This window comes from Esox lucius, chromosome 4 (genome assembly GCF_011004845.1).
Source record: "Esox lucius isolate fEsoLuc1 chromosome 4, fEsoLuc1.pri, whole genome shotgun sequence".
Lineage (NCBI taxonomy): Eukaryota > Metazoa > Chordata > Actinopteri > Esociformes > Esocidae > Esox > Esox lucius.
In genome coordinates, this window is record NC_047572.1 from 15,653,499 (window position 1) to 15,673,204 (window position 19,706).

Sequence of the window (19,706 nt, forward strand, 5' to 3'; positions counted from 1 at the left end):
GGTTGTAGACGGACCCGGGTTGGAGGTTGTAGGTTGTAGACGGACCGGGGTTGGAGGTTGTAGATGGACCGGGGTTGGAGGTTGTAGGTTGTAGATGGACCGGGGTTGGAGGTTGTAGACGGACCGGCGTTGGAGGTTGTAGACGGACCCGGGTTGGAGGTTGTAGGTTGTAGACGGACCGGGGTTGGAGGTTGTAGATGGACCGGGGTTGGAGGTTGTAGGTTGTAAATGGACCGGGGTTGGAGGTTGTAGGTTGTAGACGGACCGGGGTTGGAGGTTGTAGATGGACCGGGGTTGGAGGTTGTAGGTTGTAGACAGACCAGGGTTGGAGGTTGTAGACGGACCGGGGTTGGAGGTTGTAGACGGACCGGGGTTGGAGGTTGTAGATGGACCGGGGTTGGAGGTTGTAGATGGACCGGGGTTGCCTCAACCTCTCTCCCTCCTTCCGTCCCTCCTTTCCTCCCTCCTCTCCCACCCAGTGATCAGAGCTACATCCAATTAATGCCTTATAAATCATGGGGGACGCATGAAAGCCAAAGCTCTCCTCCACACCAAGGGACTCCCATTACATCAATACACGCTTGGTGAATCTATAACTGTCCTTTCATCATTAACGTCATGTCATTACCCAGAGCATTTGGCAAATCACAGCTTATTTTACAGCTGCAAAATGTGTTGATACATACTGTATAGATTTTCACACATTTAACCCTCTGAACAGATATTTTGATCAATTTCATCCATTGTCACTTGCCGGGAGCTCTGTCTGTTATTCATTATAATCTGACATAGATGCTGAAAACAAAAACTCAACAAGTTAAATAGAACAAACTTTCAATGGGATCTTCTAACCAACACAGTATCAGAATATACCCACACAAGTAATTAGTAACAGCACCATTTGTACCATGGGAAAACCTTGGCATTCACTTATAGACCTGTTGTGCTGGCTGCTGAATTCAGATTCGTGGGATAATACTATTTGGTAGTTTCCTTGAATTATACATCACATGGTCATATTATAATGCAAAACAAAATTCCCCTTATTTGTGAGAATTTAATTGATTTCTGGTTCAGCCTGGCTCGTTGTTGCACGGTTAGAACAAAGTACAGTATGTAGCAGTGGTGGACTTCTGTGAAAGTCTGTTGTTACGGTAACATCTGATGGTCTCTATGGTAGCAACTGTAAGTTTCCCAATTGGAAAATGGAGCAGCTGTGAGCTTGGTTCTCTTTCAGAAAGAAGTGAAGCATAATAGAGACTGGAATTCCTTTGCCCAAATTCTTGCACCTGGATGTCCACATATAGTTCAATCACTCCTCCTGTCCTACTTAATATCATTTCAAATGAGCACTCTCTTATATACTGTAGCCTGCTAGAATGGTTTCATAGCTGCATTCTCTGTGATGCACACAAGCATGTGGTGTTTTTCAAAGAACTGATTCAATTAATGAAAAAAAGAATCTGATCTTACAACCCCAAGATAGATGTTTCATCATGCATCAGCAAACATCATATGTTACATGTTGATAACCTGGCACACAACATTCGGTTGATGCATGCGTTGTCTGTACAGGGAAACGGGACCAGTGAAAGATGTTTTTCAAATCGGGTTTAGATTCGATATACCGTGTAAACAACATGTAACATGGATTTGTACTAAAATTTGCATTTTAGCAAGCAATTGCATGTAAATGTAAAAAGACATTGCATTTTACATTTACATTTTAGCCATTTAGCAGGCCCTCTTGTCCAGAGTGACTACCGTGCATACATTTTAAGAAAGCTAGGTGATACAACCATACAGCTTAGCAGTGCATTCTTATCTTTAAATAACTATTTCAAATTCTTACAATATAAATAAGCATATTTATCACTTAAACTTACTTTAATAAAGTATATGTTTTAAGTAGGCTATGTAAATATATTTATTTTACACAATTCAGTGCAATTTGCTGGTTTACTCGTTAACGTAGACAGTCTGCTGTTGTAGCTGAGTGTAATGAGTTCCTATACCACCAAAGAGATAGTAAGAGTGTGTATGTCTGAGATCATCATCTGCCCAAAGATGTTAGCTAGGGTGGGGGCTTGATAGATCAGCTGTAAACCTGCTCCTCTACAGTCCACCAAGGCACTGATTCATAAATGTCTCTACAGCTGAGAGCAACACACATCTCCAGAAACGTCACAGATTACTCATAATGCAGAACAGAGTTGTTTCTTGCATGGCATAGTGTAGGGGTTGGTAAAAGGTGTGCTTTGTGGGTGTATGGAGGATGTGTATGTTTTTTCCCCCTAAACAATCTGAATAGGGCTTCTTGTGTCAATGGAGCCTAAATGGAGCCTATTTTTATTAATCCACATATTAATCCACATCTTGTGCATGCTTGCTTGCATTTGTATGTGTGTCTGTGTGTGTGTGTGTGTGTGTGTGCATATTAGGAGCCAGTTTTAGTAGTGACTGAAGAGTTTGCTAGAGGAGTGGTGATGAGCGGTGCACTGAGGCCTGTAGTCATTTTATCTGTCTTTGTCTTACACTAATAACACTCCTGGGAAAAGGACAAACAGACCAGGATGCACAGCACAGCGAAATATAGGACTAACAGAGTAGAGATAATTACACTGGGGAGAAAATGGAGAGAACATTCCAGTTGACTGTTTTACTTTTCACCCTCTCAGCTGAAAGCAGAGTGTAAAGGAAATAAACCGATCAGCCATAGCATGGTATGGACTCCACTAGACCTCTGAAGGTGTGCTGTGGTACCTGGCTACAAGACGTCAGCAGCAGGTCCTTTATGTCCTGTAAGTTGGGAGGTGGGGCCTCCATGGATTGGACTTGTTTGTCCAGCACATCCCACAGATGCTCGATTGGATTGAGATCTGGGGAATTTGGAGACCAAGTCAACACCTTGAACTCGTTGTTGTGTTCCTCAAACCATTCCTGAACCATTTTTGCTTTGTGGCACAGGGCATTATCCTGCTGAAAGAGGCCAATGCCATCAAGGATTACAGTTCCCATGAAAGGGTGCACATGGTCTGCAACAATGCTAAGGTAGGTGGTACGTGTCAAAGTAACATCCACTTGTCTGCCCATGTCCCTGTCGCCGGTTCACCGCTTTTCCTTCCTTGGACCACTTTTGATAGGTACTGACCACTGCAGACTAGGGAACACCCCACAAAGTTGATGCTCTGAACCAGTTGCATAGCCATCACAATTTGGCCTTTGTCAAAGTCGCTCAGATCCTTACAGTTCCCCATTTTTCTGCTTCTAACACATCAACTTTGATGACAGGGTGTTCACTTACTGCCTAATATATCCCACCCACTGACAGGTGCCATGATAACAAGATTTTCAGTGTTATTCACTTCACCTGTCAGTGGTCATAACGTAAAGGCTGATCGGTGTATGTTACTGACATACAGAAAAGGGGAAGTGAGTCAATGTCCGTGTCCAAATCACCATTCTGAAAGTTGCTCATTTGAGTAGGATTTTAAATGCCATGTTAAAATGAATGGATTGCAACTCAACATCACTCGGTCGCGTCGTTGTTATGGTCATCAACATTCTACAGGCCCCACAGCTATGATTGTGGTCAAAAGTTGAATGGGTCTAACCATCTTTAAACAGAACCTTGTTTTGTCTAAATTACACTACAAGGGCTTGAAAATATAATGACAACATTGTTGAAGTAGGTATATACAGTATTTAGTTGAAAACATTGTAGCCATGTCAAAACCCTTCGCTAAATCAAATTCTTCGGACTCCCACTTAATCTTCATTTAGCTAGCTAATTTAAAGCTGTATCTAAAATCTGGTAATATGACACTTTTTTGGGGTTTAATTACTTATGATTTGACTTTATATATTTTATTGTTTTCAATCCTCAGTTAGTCACCCCTCAAACAAGCATTCCAAACAGTAATGTGATGAAATGTGCCACTTAGGAGATACATAATGGTCACAGCTGATGCTACAGGAGGTGCTATTAAAATAAATAATTGGTGATTTGCACATTTGATTCAAAATAGAACATTAATTTTCTATTATGTGACTTTGAGAATATCAAGTATGCTATAGATCCTCAAATGTCACACACTTTTCATAGTAGAATTCAATGCATCCCTTATATTGTAAGGCAGAAGGCAGAGGAAGGACACAGAGATGGGCATAGAGTACAATGCCCAGAGGCTTTTTATTACAAACTCAACTCACAGTAGAAAAACTGAGCAAAGAAACGTAGGCGGCTTTAGGCATTGGCTAGGTTTTGCCTCCAGGCTCTTCATGCAGCATTGTCTACTCTTCCTCTCCATCTGTGTGGGCCTGAACAAAACAGGCCATTAGTTCTCAATTTGGAAATTTACCTTAGGGAGGCCCCTGTCCTACTCTTTATGTTCACCCTGATAAGCCTTCAAGTAAGGCAGGTGTGTGTGTGTGTGTGTGGGGGGGGGGGGGGGGTCTTCTTACTGTTTGTGTGGTCTTTATAATGTTGGTGAGGTCTTTCTACTGTTGGAGAGGTCTTTCTACTGTTTGTGAGGTCTTCCTACTGTTTGTGTGGTCTTTATAATGTTGGTGAGATCTTCCTACTGTTTGTGTGGTCTTTATAATGTTGGTGAGATGTTCCTACTGTTTGTGTGGTCTTTATAATGTTGGTGAGGTCTTCCTACTGTTGGTGAGGTCTTCTTACTGTTTGTGTGGTCTTTATAATGTTGGTGAGATGTTCCTACTGTTTGTGTGGTCTTTATAATGTTGGCGAGGTTTCCCTACTGTTGGTGAGGTCTTTCTAATGGTGGTGTGTTGTCTTGTAAATACATGCCCATGAAGTGTATTCATGTGCATGTATTTACTGCACAGAATAATTATTAATGGTGTGATCAGAAAAGATACTCTGGAAACCAGCCTAGGTCGTGCATCTACTGTACTTCTCTACACTGTATGGCTCACATTTCAGTGATGCCTCAGCGTCTCAGGGCACCATAAAGCCCACCAGGGGCCTAGTTCAGAGTGATAACGTCTGCAGTCATCTTCATTACGTGCCTTCTGCACTGTATTCCTCTCAAGCTTCAGATGACTCCATGTGATACCCGAGAAGGCCCTAGGTACATTTCTAACATTTCCAACTGTTACAAATGTAAGCTACCTAACTTATATTAGACCAAACCAACAAGACTGTTATGAGTGAAAGGCCTTTGGGTGGGGCTACAGATTACCGTGTGAGTACTGTCAAACATTTCTGGGAAGTTATGATAACAATTTTTTTAAAGGTCATCCGACTAAAAATGACAAATCCAATTCTCACCTTAAAGCTCAGAGTTCTCTGACTTGAAGAGCCCCTGCTGGAAACACCAAAAGTAAAACGTTTTAGGCATTGATACCCTTTCCCGACTTTGATCTGTCCATCACTTTACAGACCTCATAATCCCGTTCCTGGAGTAGAGTTCCTAATTGATGTGACGAATCGCCGAGGAGGATCTGCTTTCTGTAGAGCGTCCCCCCTCGTCTTAGTCTGTCCCTCTCTCTTGTATCCCTTTCATGGACTGATGTGGACCAAAACACCCTATTGACATCTGGCGGTCGGATATTATTGTGATCGCTTGGTATCGGGTGTTGAGTGTGGGTGGTGGCTCCGAGTGTGTTTGTGCCCTGACTGTGCTTTTGTGTGTGCGTGTTGTCTTTCTATATGCGTGACGGAGGACAAATCAAACATCAAAAGGATGACAGGTGGTTATGAAGTGGTTTCATCGGCAGAAATCCAAATCGTCCCACCGCCTCACCTTTCATCCTGTAAGACAATCGGTCTGTACATCCTTTTAAGACAAGGATTGTTGTTATTATCATACCGGATGGCAGAGGTGGGTTTGTCTGAGAAAGCTTTTAACAAATGTCATATTCATGGACATATATCTCCTTCCCAAAATAACGGGTGCATAGGAAGTCAATGTCAAAGTCTTAGGGCATGTTGAGTGTCTACTTAGACAGCAGGCCGTTGGAAAATTACACACCCACATTTTATTTTAACCACGCTGTCACCTAGAAAACATTAATCATTTATTTAATTTGGTGCAATTCACAACGGTATCTCCACAGCTGTCAACTGTATGACATTGCATAATTTAAAAGATAGACCTGTGGTTGTTTGTCAATACATTTTTGTCTGGCTGAAATTGAGTTGTGCCAACATATTCAATTAGCAATCAAAGGAGTTGATGAGAGAAACAGGTGACACCTCTTTACAACTCAGCATGTGCAGCATGTGTTTGTACTCTGTGTGTATGTACAGCATGTGTATGTACTGCATCTCTTTCCACGGCATACTGTTTAGATTAGATTCAGATCCTGGTTTAAACTCAATTATTTGCTGTCACTGTCAAATCAAAATACCTTTCCTGACTGTTGTTCCATTCAGTGGCTGAAGAATCTTCTCACTGGGGCTGTGATGAAAGGTTGTTAGTCGGGGTGTTTGGATCACTGAGGGTGTGTGCGAATGTTTTCTCACTGTGTGTGTGTGTGTGTGCGTGTGTGCATGTGTCCATGCATGCATACGTGTGTGTGTGTGTGTGTGTGTGTGATTGCATTCACACAAACCACTCAAAGCACTTCAGAGGTTTCTGCTATGTGAGTGCTGTGATGTGTGATTTCCCCAGCAGTGTTTGTCCTCTCCTCCCTGTGCTTTATCTGATGTGCTGAAATCACCTGCTCCCAATGCACAAACACACACACACACACACACACTCACTTTGGATCTGACTGCATCACACACACTGCTTCAGGGGGATATGGGATCTGCCAGAGCACCATAGAGGCAACACTTTACAGCTCAGGGTAATGGCTGTTTCTGTGTCCTGCTAAAAACCTGCCCTTCCTTTATAGGCACAGTGTGTGTCAATCTTTCTGTCTGTCGGGTTCACAATGTTTATACTACTTATCCAAGAGGGAACACTGACAACAATATAGAAAATCTTAAGGCCTGCTCTTAAGCTTGTCCACTATCACTGTGTGTTTCACATAGAGAAACACACAATGCAGTCCCACTGTGATCTACATCATCCCAGTGATGAGCTGACCTTAAATTAATGTAATGGATATAAAATGTGGCACGATAAATTCATTTTAGCCTAACATGCAGGCTCAGCTACACACCCTTTCGCTAGGAATTTACCAGACAAAGGGATGACATAGAGGCAGCAATTATTAACAACACAAACACACGCACGCACACACACACACACACACAACACTCAAACTCAGAGGAAGACAGCGGTGCAGGGTTCATTATTCCCTTATGCGTAGTGTATTTCTGAACTCTATAGGAACATGGCCATCAATGATTTATCCTCCAGGTATTGGGACTCCTGTTATAAATCAACTTAGTGCCACTTATTCATGCAGACAGTTATTTCTATTATACAATACACTGCGCCGTCCCACCAAAAGTGATCAATATGGTTCGTTTTAATTACATCTCAGAGACCAACACCCTACTGTTGAATAACACGTTCCTGTTAATAATGTTTATATGCATTCAACATGGGGGAGGGGTTAAATGATGGGGGGGACGCATTAAGAGAGAAAGGGGGAGAGCTTGGGAGGGACACATCAATACTGATGATATACAGAGATACACAGATACAGATCAGAGAAACAGCAATTCAGTGATGAAAACAGATCAGAGATACAGGGATACAGGGATACAGGGATAGGTACAGACCAGAGATCCAGGGATACAGAGATAGTTACAGATCAGAGATACAGGGATACAGAGATACAGGGATGCGGAGATAGTTACAGATCAGAGATACACGGATACAGAGATAGATACAGATCAGAGATACAGGGATACAGAGATAGTTACAGATCAGAGATACAGGGATACAGAGATAGAAAGAGATCAGAGATACAGGGATACAGAGATAGTTACGGATCAGAGATACAGGGATACAGAGATAGTTACAGATCAGAGATACACGGATACAGAGATAGATACAGACCAGAGATACAGGGATACAAAGATAGTTACAGATCAGAGATACAGGGATACAGAGATAGATACAGATCAGAGATATAGGGATACAGAGATAGTTACAGATCAGAGATACTGTGATGCAGAGCGATTCAGAAAGAGATACAGTGATGCAGAGCGATTCAGAAAGAGATACAGTGATGCATAGATGGAGATACAGTGATACACAGAGATAATAATACTGTAGCATTAGAGAGAGAGGGGCACAGCCATACATAAATACAGAGATACAGAGAAATAAAGCAATTCGAAGGGAGATAAAACAATACTGTGATAACGAAACATAGAGATACAGTGGGTAGAGAGAGAGGCAGAGATATAAAGAGAGTGTGATACAGCAATACAGAGACAGATAGAAATACAGTGATACAGATATGTAGCTCTATACATATAGAGACATATAGAGACACAGCAACAGAGAGATTCAGCTATACAAAGACCAGGAGGGACCGAGAGAGAAAGTGGTAGAAAGGGAGAAAGCTAGATAGAGCAGAGGACAGAGACAGTTAAAAGAAAGGTCAGTTTGGTTTAAAGTGACGTGGTCTTAGCTGAACAGTCAAAGAAAGCTGTTGCCGTCATTCCATCTGTTGAGCTCAAGTGCTGTATACAACCATCCAACATCATTAGAGCCAAGCTGCACAGGGAGGAGGCGACAGGCTTCAAAAGACAGCCGAAAGGATAATTATACTTACGTCTGTTGGTTATTGAACCTACGTTTGTAAGCAAAAGCCAGAGTAATTATACCAGCTCACATCAAGGTCAGGAACAGTGACATGCAACAGTAGCAATGCCAATCTGAAGAGATCAGCATCACCAAATAAACACCTGGCTAAGGAAGGTCTTTTACTCGCCTGTTGACTTCCCTCCTTACCGGATCTGAAGGAGGATCAGGCCAAATCCAAAGCATTGTGTTTCTAACACCCAGTGAGGTAGAACACAACACAACCCAGATCCACAATCCTCTCTCCCTCTCTGTGATACAGATCTCACTGTGTCTCTCTGTGATAAGATAAAGCCCATGGCTTTAGTTGTGTAAAAGTGATTTAGCTCCCTCTGATTCTGACACTCTTTCCCCTTCTCAGAAAATGGCAGCAGCTAACAACAGCTTGAGAAAAGAGCTTTGAGGACAAATGTGATCAGTAGCCTAACCCTGAGCAGGGCTCATCTGGTCAGTTGCGTGTGTTTTTGTCTTTATATATGTGCAGTACACACTGTATTAGTGGGTGTGTGTGTGTGTGTGTGTGTGTGTGTGTGTGTGTGTGTGGGCTGTTACGGGATGTTTTACATGAATTAGTTAGCCTTTTACCACAAACTACAGATTTCATTTATTCAGTAAAAATATTCCTATGACAATGTATAAAGTATTAAAATAGAATACTTAACATACTTCTTCCGCTTTCATACTTTTTTACAAAAACTGCCTGTAAGCTTCTCAGTACCTTTGATAACATCTTGGTAAATACTAAGAGAGTAAATAATAATAAGAGTAAAATGTATTCAGTAATTGCTTGCCAACTATTTAGGCATGCATTCCCAGTAAGATAGCCTGAGTAGACAAACAAGCTCAATCCTGATGAATGGGCTGAAGTGGCTTCTTGGTAGTTTGTCATCATTGTGGGAGATTAGTAGATCATTCCAGCTAAAGCCAACTTCATAGAACTGCTATGTGTCCGTTCCATCCATTACGGTCTACTTAAGGAAGTAGTCGTGTGCAGTGATGTAAAAAAATTGCGTAATCTTTAACTTTCTCAGGATATTTGTGATAACACAAATCATTCATCAATATAAATGAAAACCTATGGCATTTTTAAACAGTATCAATAAAGCCGAGTAAAAAGGAAGGCCTTGTGTAGGTAATTAATCAGGTTATTCATCTAAAAAAATATATTTGGACTAAACACACATTCCATCAAACAAGTTTCCCACTTCAATGGATTAGATACAAATATTTAGGTCTTTTTAAACAAACATATTAATTAATTAACACTAGTAAACAACTAACCTCTCTCTTCTCCTTCTACACCACTTTGATCTTTCTCATCCCTGACTGTTTTTTTTACTCTCTGTGAAGCTATGTTTTAAATAAAAAAAATGTTTTACTGAATAAACAGACAAGCATATTAGTTGATATTGGGGATTTACAAAAACTGCTCATTTTCAGTCTCTCACACGTAGCTAGCCAGTTTACTAGCTAGTTAACTTATCAACTAGCTAGCTTATACAATAGCTATTTAAACAGAGCTACTGCATTTAGGCTAGTCTAGTAACTAAAATATCAGAAACTACAGTATTTAATTTTTTCATTTGATACCTCCTTATCCAAGAGCCTGTTTTTTTTTGGTGATAAATCAATGCACACTTGCAAGGCAATCAAGCGAACATAACAAGCATACTTTGCGTGCCTGAGCAACGCTGGGAACATGGTAATAAGTAGGTAAACAATAATTAATTAAATGAAAATGTAATTGTTATTTCACAAATGAAAAGATGCGTAAACAATACGATGATACTTGAACAAAAATGTGTTGCATAGTCGATTTGCCAGAAAGAAGCCTTTACTGCACCAATGCCACAAAAAAGTCTGGTTACAATATGCCCAACAACATCTTGACATGTATCACAGCTTCTGGCACACTGTAATTCGAGACCAAAATAGTGTTTTATGGTCACTGTAATTCAAGACCACAATTTAGCTTTATGGTCTCAACCATACATGCTATGTTTGGAGAGGGGTCAACAAGGCATATAGTGAACAGAATACCATCCCCACTGTAAAGCATGGTGGTGGTGATGTTTTGGGGTGGTGAGCTCTAAAGGCATGGGGGATCTTGTGAAAATTGATGGCAAGATGAATGCAGCATGTTATCAGAAAATACTGGCAGACAATTTGCATTCTTCTGCATAAAAGCTGCGCATGGGACGCTCTTGGACTATCCAGCACTACAATGACCCTAAGCACAAGGCCAAGTTGTCCCTCCAGTGGTTACAGCAGAAAACGGTGAAGGTTCTGGAGTGGCCATCACAGTCTCCTGACATTAATATCATTGAGCCACTCTGGGGAGATCTCAAACGTGCGGATCATGCAAGATGACCATAGACTTTGCATGACCTGGAGGCATTTTGCCAAGACAAATGGGCAGCTATACCACCTGCAGGAATTCGGGGCCTCATAGACAACTATTACAAAAGACTGCATGCTGTCATTGATGCTAAAGGGGGTAATACACAGTATTAAGAACTAAGGGTATGCAGACTTTTGAACAGGGTTCAGTAATTTTTTTTCCTTGTTGCCATGTTTTGTTTTATGATTGTGCCATTCTGTTAAAACCTACATCTGAATATGATTCCCATAAGAAATAAAATATGTGTTTTGCCTGTTCACTCATGTTTTCTTTACAAATGGTACATATATTATCAATTCTCCAAGGTTATGCAAACTTTTGAGCACAACTGTATATTTAGCTCTGAAAGAAATTATGAGACCACTGCAACTTTTTCTTTCCTTTCCAAAAAAGTTGAAAAGGAAAGTTTTCAGTGAGGAACAGAAGCGTTCAATTTGTAGTGGTCTCTTAATTTTAACCCTTGTGTTCCTCACTCAAAACCTTCCTTTTCGACTTTTTTGGAAAGGAAAGAAAAAGCTACAGTGGTCTCTTAAGTTTTTTCAGAGCTATATATATATATATATATATACATACAAATATATAGTTACCCACAACACATTGCATAGCTGTGGCATATTGTCAATATGAAATAAACCCCTGAGATGCTTTATTGTTTTTATAAACCGTTTACCAACACAATTCGAGCAGTAAAAAATGTTGTACTCAGCGATGTATCGTGCCTTGGACCAGCTCTTAGCCGTCTGTGGTATGTATACTGGCCATATACTACACCCCTCGTGCCGTATTGCTTGCATCTACCAAGTCTATAAGCCAATCAGCATTCAGGATTCAAAGCACCTACATTATAAATACACAGTTGGCAATATCAGGCAAGCATGCACACACGTACATACCACATTGCAAAGGGGTCAGCAGGAGGGAGGGAGAGATACGTGTAGCTAGAAACAAATTATTTTCTAGTGAAAATGCCAACCCTTTTCAACATGCCAAGCATTTCAACCTGGTCTAGAGTGACAGGCTGAAGAGGAACAGGAAGAGAGGAAGGGAAGGAGAAATGATGTGGAGCATTTATGTATGTAAGACATTTCTTTTGAAGAGTATTGGACTAATCTTTTGAAGCACACTGAAGTAGGAATGACTAACTTGTAAAGAGCCGACCTACACTAGGCTATTCTTTTACTGTAATAATGTTTACAGCATATTGAGAGGAATTGCATGTACAAGGACTTTCAAAAGCGGCACAATTAATTCTAGCACAACCAATATATACTTGATGCTCTTCCAGACTTCCTCCACCTACCAAAGAGTGTCAGGGTAAAACAAATATATATTGAGGACCTCAAGTAAACCAGCCCAACATGAGGTCACGCCATTAGTTGTTTTTCTACGACACAAGAAACTAGCATTGTGAGATACAGACATAATTTCTTCCCTATCTGATAGCAACAACATCCAACATCTTTTTTGATGAAGACGCAAAGCTGACTAAAAAGTCACATTCCCCAAGTGAATGTGGCCTTTACTTGAGCAGTGATGAATTCATGAAGATGCAAACCAGTGTGATAGAGCAAACATCAACGCAACTATGATTTGCTACAAAACAAAGCTCCATTCATTTTTAAACAGCAGGCTTGTTCAACTAATCATGTCATTGTCTAAACTCTCCATATTGTCTGTCTGAATTGCAAGGAGAATGGTAAGTGATTGTTCTGACGATCCATCCGTTCTGTCTGTGCCTGATCAGGTTCTCTTCTTTCCATTGAAACTGCCAACATCTGATCGTTTTACAGGGGCTGAGTCACTGGCTTATTCAGGCTTCCCCATGCCATCCTTAAGAGGCTGTGTCACGCCAGGCTTTTCACCAAATTCAACATGAGCAGAGCATGGCTCAACACCACCAGATATGTTTAGAGATAACCTGGTCTAAAGTGAATTATTTTCCTGTTGGGCGGGGGTTAATACTTGGCAGAGTGGGAAGGGTCATTTTCTGCCTAATTGGCCTGGTCCAAGGTGATCTTTGGCTGGGACCACAGTGTCCCCTTGACCCACTCTCTTAGTCTCCAGAATCGATGCAGCAGTTGTCTATGTGCCAAAGAGCTAGGGTCAGTCAGAGTAGTCCATGTATTCTTCCCTGTTTTAACTCTTGTCCCGTGGGATCTGTTTCGTCTCTTCCCTCAGATTCCCCCCTCATTCCCTCTATTTGGAGCTGAACCCTTGGGTCGTGCCTCAGGACCACCTGACCTGACTCTCTGCCGTCCCCATCCCAGAGTTCACCTGGTCGTGTTGTTGATCTAGATTCTGCCTGACAACCCCTGCTGTTGCTGCCCACAGCCCACCTGGTCGCTGCGCTATATTCGTCCGAACCCTTTAGCACTTGTCTATGATAAGCTTCAAGTTTTAATTATCAATTGCACAGGGAAATTAATTTGTAATGTAATGAGAAATGTCTGTTGAGGAAGAGTGGACGTTTATTGGACGAAGAGGAGCATCTTGCCCCACCCAGTCTCCAGCAGACCCTTGGTGATGTTGATCAGGGTTCCTGCATTACATTTGATTTTCTAAAGATCTGGAACACCAGGTGTGGGCCATCAGCCCCACACTCCTGAGCTCACCTGGAGAGCAAACTGGAGTGTAACTAAATGCATGATATTTTAGACATTTATCTTTAGTATTTGGATTTCCCCTGTTCCCCATTAAGGGCTGAATAATCTGTTATGCATTATTGTACTATATGGTTTATGGATCAATCTTTACTAGAGCATTATAAAAATGTTTGTCCTTGTTGCATGTCTGACAACAACTAGCAGCAACACCCCGTCCATCCGATCATTTTGCATTGATTAAGTGGGATGGTTCCTGTCCTTTGTGTTCATTGTTTGCCAAGGTAAAGTAATGCTAATGACTAGTTGGGGGAGTGTTTTAGATATGTCGGATTTTTGGATAAATAGACATATTTCCAAAGTTTATTTGAGTTGGTCATTGTTACGAGCACGTTGTGCTGTTGCTTACCATCTAGGAATTTGTTCTTTTCAAAAAAACTTTCTGACACCTTGTGCTATAGCCTTCTATTTACCCAGACTTACAAGACTTGTAACTATGTTCTGTATTGTAACTGCTGGATTGGAATAAATTGTATTACTTCAATAAAAATTACGATGGCATTACTTTTTCATCATCATACTCGAGTTCGTAGGGCTACTAATAATACCACACATACAGCTCCGGAAAAAAATTAAGAGACCACTGGACCTTTTTCTTTTCTTTCCAAAAAAGTCAAGAAGGAAGGTTTTGAGAGAGGAACAGAAGGGTTAAAATTAAGAGACCACTGCAAATTGAACACTTCTGTTCCTCACTCAAAACTTTCCTTTTCAACTTTTTTGGAAAGGAAAGAAAAAGGTGCAGTGGTCTCTTAATTTTTTCCAGAGCTGTATGTAAGTCTAAGTGACCAGACCAGAGTCCTGGGTTTCAAAAGAAATCCAGAGTCCTGGATTTCGCAGCAGTATGGTAAGGTCCAGGAACACATGCCATTGACTTGTCATCACTGAGTCCTGGGTTTCAAAAGTTTTTATATAGCCCCAGAAACACATGCCGTTTTATTGTACAATTAGTGTCAAACAATCTACACGTTATAAGCGCTTATGATAACTGATATAGCACCCACACATACATAAGTCAAAGTAAACAGACTTGTCATTACTGAATTCTGGGTCTCTGAATGGTCTGGGTGGTCCCAGGGACACATGCCATTTTAGTGTTAGGCTTGTGACGAAACGAGTAGCTAACCTTTACTAAGGACATCCTACATATTATGGTAATTTATTTACAAACAATATTTACAAACAATATGGAGTCATTATATTTATATTTATTTATCACTAAGATTATGTTCTCTTGTGCTGATTTCCCTTGCTGTCCCCGGGAAACCTTCAGAGTGGGAACCCGTCAACTATGTTTTTTCACCCCTTACAACAAAGTAAAAAAATTACATTTACATTTTGCTTTGGAGAGTCTGACATTTTGCCTGCTCTGTCCCCACAGTCATCATTTTTTACAACTTGGTTAAGAAAAGAGAACAAAAGAGACATGTATATTTACTCAGGAGGAGTATGTATTATATATATATATATATATATATATATATATATATATATATATATATATATATATATATATATATATATATACACTCACCTAAAGGATTATTAGGAACACCATACTAATACTGTGTTTGACCCCCTTTCGCCTTCAGAACTGCCTTAATTCTACGTGGCATTGATTCAACAAGGTGCTGAAAGCATTCTTTAGAAATGTTGGCCCACAATGAAAGGATAGCATCTTGCAGTTGATGGAGATTTGTGGGATGCACATCCAGGACACAAAGCTCCAGTTCCACCACATCCCAAAGATGCTCTATTGGGTTGAGATCTGGTGACTGTGGGGGCCATTTCAGTACAGTGAACTCATTGTCATGTTCAAGAAACCAATTTGAAATGAATCGAGCTTTGTGACATCCCCCACACCATTATACCACCACCACCAGCCTGCACAGTGGTAACAAGGCATGATGGATCCATGTTCTAATTTACGCCAAATTCTGACTCTACCATCTGAATGTCTCAACAGAAATCGAGACTCATCAGACCAGGCAACATTCTTCCAGTCTTCAACTGTCCAATTTTGGTGAGCTCGTGCAAATTGTAGCCTCTTTTTCCTATTTGTAGTGGAGATGAGTGGTACCCGGTGGGGTCTTCTGCTGTTGTAGCCCATCCGCCTCAAGCTTGTGCGTGTTTTGGCTTCACAAATGCTTTGATGCATACCTCGGTTGTAACGAGTGGTTATTTCAGTCAAAGTTGCTCTTCTATCAGCTTGAATCAGTCGGCCCATTATCCTCTGACCTCTAGCATCAACAAGGCATTTTCGCCCACAGGACTGCCGCATACTGGATGTTTTTCCCTTTTCACACCATTCTTTGTAAACCCTAGAAATGGTTGTGCGTGAAAATCCCAGTAACTAAGCAGATTGTCAAATACATTCAGTTTGGAGTTCAGGAGATTGTCTTGACCAGGACCACACCCTTAAATGCATTGAAGCAACTGCCATGTGATTGGTTGATTAGATAATTGCATTAATGAGAAATTGAACAGGTGTTCCTAATAATCCTTTAGGTGAGTATATATATATGGATGTCTTGATGAACAATTTGGCCTTTAGAGGGCTGCTATAATCTCCAACACTGCCAGAAGTGGTCTGGCCACTCCATGCAACCAGTATTCTCTCTAGGTTTCTTCCTAGGTTAGTGCCTTGTCATGGAGTTTTTCCCAGCCACTGAGTTTCAACATATTATGTTTTGCTCTGTGTGGTTTTAGGCTGGGGATATGCATAAGCTCTGTGACTGCTGATGTAGTCACGTTTTTTATAAATCAAACGTGAGAGATGAGAAATGAGCTGTGTGCGTGTAGGTGCTCAAGTTTGTTTCTTTACTGAATTTGCATATGCGTGTGTTTGTGTGCATGCACGCTTGTGTGTGTCGTAATTCCATCTGCAGTCTGTGTCAGCATGGATCAGTAGTGGATTAGGCCTTGGAGGTATGAATAATACAAGGTTTCTGGGATGTAACTCTCTTTATTAGATGACAAAGCTTTATTTGAATATTGCATACTGTGGTAATAACACTGCTTTTATCAATCTGGACAAGGGAGTTATGGCAGCGTACACACACACACACACGCACACACCCATAAACACCCATAGACTTTTGCATGCACACGTGTTGAGTGAAACTTGATTGGCTCAATGTAACGCACTGCTATTAATCATTTATTGAAGTGGGGAGTGAAAGGATGGAGCTAACCAGAGATCACTCCAGATGGACTTGAAAATGGGAGGTTTTCCCAAGTCAAGGGGACATGGATATACAGCTTTTAAACTGGTCACACGGAGAAATGATGAATGGCATTAGCATCAAGTTGGCTGTGGGCTTGATGGGGCTTTTGTGGAATGGGATGGTGGATGACCATAAACGGTGTAATACGACTCTCAGGCACAAGTGTTCCATCCCGGCGCTAGTCAAACCAGTTTTTGAGCTTTGAAGGACAAGAGTGCTGAGGACGAGGAGGTGAAGGGGAGGCAGACAAGTGAATGTGAGGAGGTGAAAGAGAGGTGTTGAATAAGGAAAGGTAAGAATGGAGTAGGTGAAGGCGACAAAGAGAAGTGAAGGTGAGGAGAACGGAAGGGGAGGAGGCGAACAGAAAAGGGAGAGGTAAAGGGGATCAGGGCAGGCGAATATGGTAAGAGGGAAGGGGGTGGGAGGTAGAGCAGGAGAGGATCACAAAGAGTAGGAGGAGAAAGAGGCAGGTGTGAGACAGAGGTGCAGTAAAGACAGCGGCGTGATGGAGCGCAGGGGGAGCTGAAGATGACAGCCAGGAGGCTGTGACTGCTATAAGGTATTATTGAGGTGAACTGCGTATCTTTCATATGCTCTCATATTAAAGATTAAGATTAAAGCAGCAAGTGAAGAGCCTGAGGGTGTAACCTTCTCTCCTCTACTCTGCTCCGTAGACGTCCCTGATCCAGCCTGAGTGAAAACCTATACTCCACTTCATCCCAAACTCCCGGGGGAATAGCGCTTCTAATTGATTCACTGAATTAGCTGGCTAAGACTTGGTGCCAATATCGAGCAGTCCTGCTCACAGCTGAGTTTAATGCTGAATCCCAAATGCCACCCTACTCTCTACATAGTGCAATCTTTTGGGACAGGGATCATGAATGTATTGTCAAAGGTAGTGTACTAGTTAACTATGTAGATAACAGCTCGATATGGGCCACTGCATCTCTAGAGGGACGTAATGAACATTTTTCTTCAGCTGTGTCTAAGGTTAGGGGTTCGTTTCTAATAGTTCCGTAGGCTAAGTGTTGCAGATGTTGGTCCCTGTAGCTATTGGTAACGTCCTCTAGAGGCAGTGTTGAATCACAAATGCAAGTGTTACATCAGGAATAATGATGACATTTGCATGAGTAACAAACACACTCACTCACATACACTAACACATTGTGCTTTTACTCTGGGATGCTTATTTTCTACCTTTGGTGGCTTTGATAATTAATAGGACGATGTCTTGTCCTTGAAGATGCTCTTTGTGTGTGTGTGTGTGTGTGTGTGTGTGTGTATGTGTGTGTGTGTGTGTGTGTGTGTGTGTGTGTGTGTGTGAATAAATGTGGTTCTGTATGCTGCAGACACAAATATTCTGGACTAGAAATAGACTAGAAAACAGTTTGTTACTGTCCACAAGCTAATCCCTACCCTTATCCCTTCAATTACCTGTCAAATAAGAAGGAATGGTGTCTCATGAAGTTCACACAGTCAGTGTCCATCACTTTTGCATCAGTTATAGAATTTGAGTGTCCAAAAAACAGGCAACACATGCTTTGCAGAACAAAAAAAACTGGTACCAAAATGTAAACCGAGTAACAAGAATGACTCATATGAACGTAGGGGCCTTGTTTTCTGCTTGCTATCCTGTGTGTTGCCATGCTGGAGGAATGTTATGACAGCTCCAGCTGAACCTTTGCCCGCAAATTCCCTGGTTGCTTTTTAAGTCCAGACACGGACTGTGCCCTTAGCTTTATGGGCTTGTAGATTGCAGGCAAACGCATCAATCTCCTGGCTGTGTCACGCCGTATGTATTCCCCTTCTGTGCCGTGCGACCCCATTGCCCTTCTTCCTGCATCCGCTGGGCTGCTCATCTTTGGTTCCCAGACCTTCTCCGCCCCAGTTATTAAAGAATGTTGGACCGATATCCATCCACACATCCCTCTCTCGCCTCCCTCTGTAGTGTTTCTCTCTCTTCTCCTTTCCTCTCTCCTCCTGTCCTCCCTTCCCTCCTTGTACGCCTCTCTCCACCCTTTTCAACAATAACAGGTGACATCTTACAGTTAGATTTTATTACTTTCTATTCCTTTCTATTATAATTCTATTCTATCGGATCCTAAAAAGGGACCAGACCCTTTGATATCAGCCATGAGTGTGTTTAGGCCAGGAAGGGAATAAGCATCGCCTCCACAGCTCTCCTTGTCTCTTGTCAAGGGCTTTTAATGATGAATCTCTTTGGGAGCTTCCCTGTGGACATATTATTTCAACCTATCTGAACATCAACCCCTGTCAATCTATTTCTCCTCTCTCTGCACTTTCCAGCTTCCCTCTCTCCATCATTTCCTCCTTCTCCTTCCTCCTGTCACCTATTGCATCTTGTCCAATCACCCCCCTATGTCGTTTAAAACCCCTCTCCCCTCCTGTCTTAATTGCTTGAAGGTCAATAATGTGACAACTTATTAGAGACGGCAGCATCTGATGCCCGTTGATTTCACAGCCCTTTTCTCAGCCCCCATCCACTCTCTCGGTCTGTCCCTCTCCCGCTCTCTCTCGCTCTCTCTCTCGCTCTCTCCGCCACAGCTCTCGATTTCCGGGGCAATTACTGAGAGCATTCTATTTTATTAATTTCACGGCTCACGAAGCATCGCACACTCTAAATAGTGTAGGACGATAGTGCAATGGTTCACTATTTTAGTGG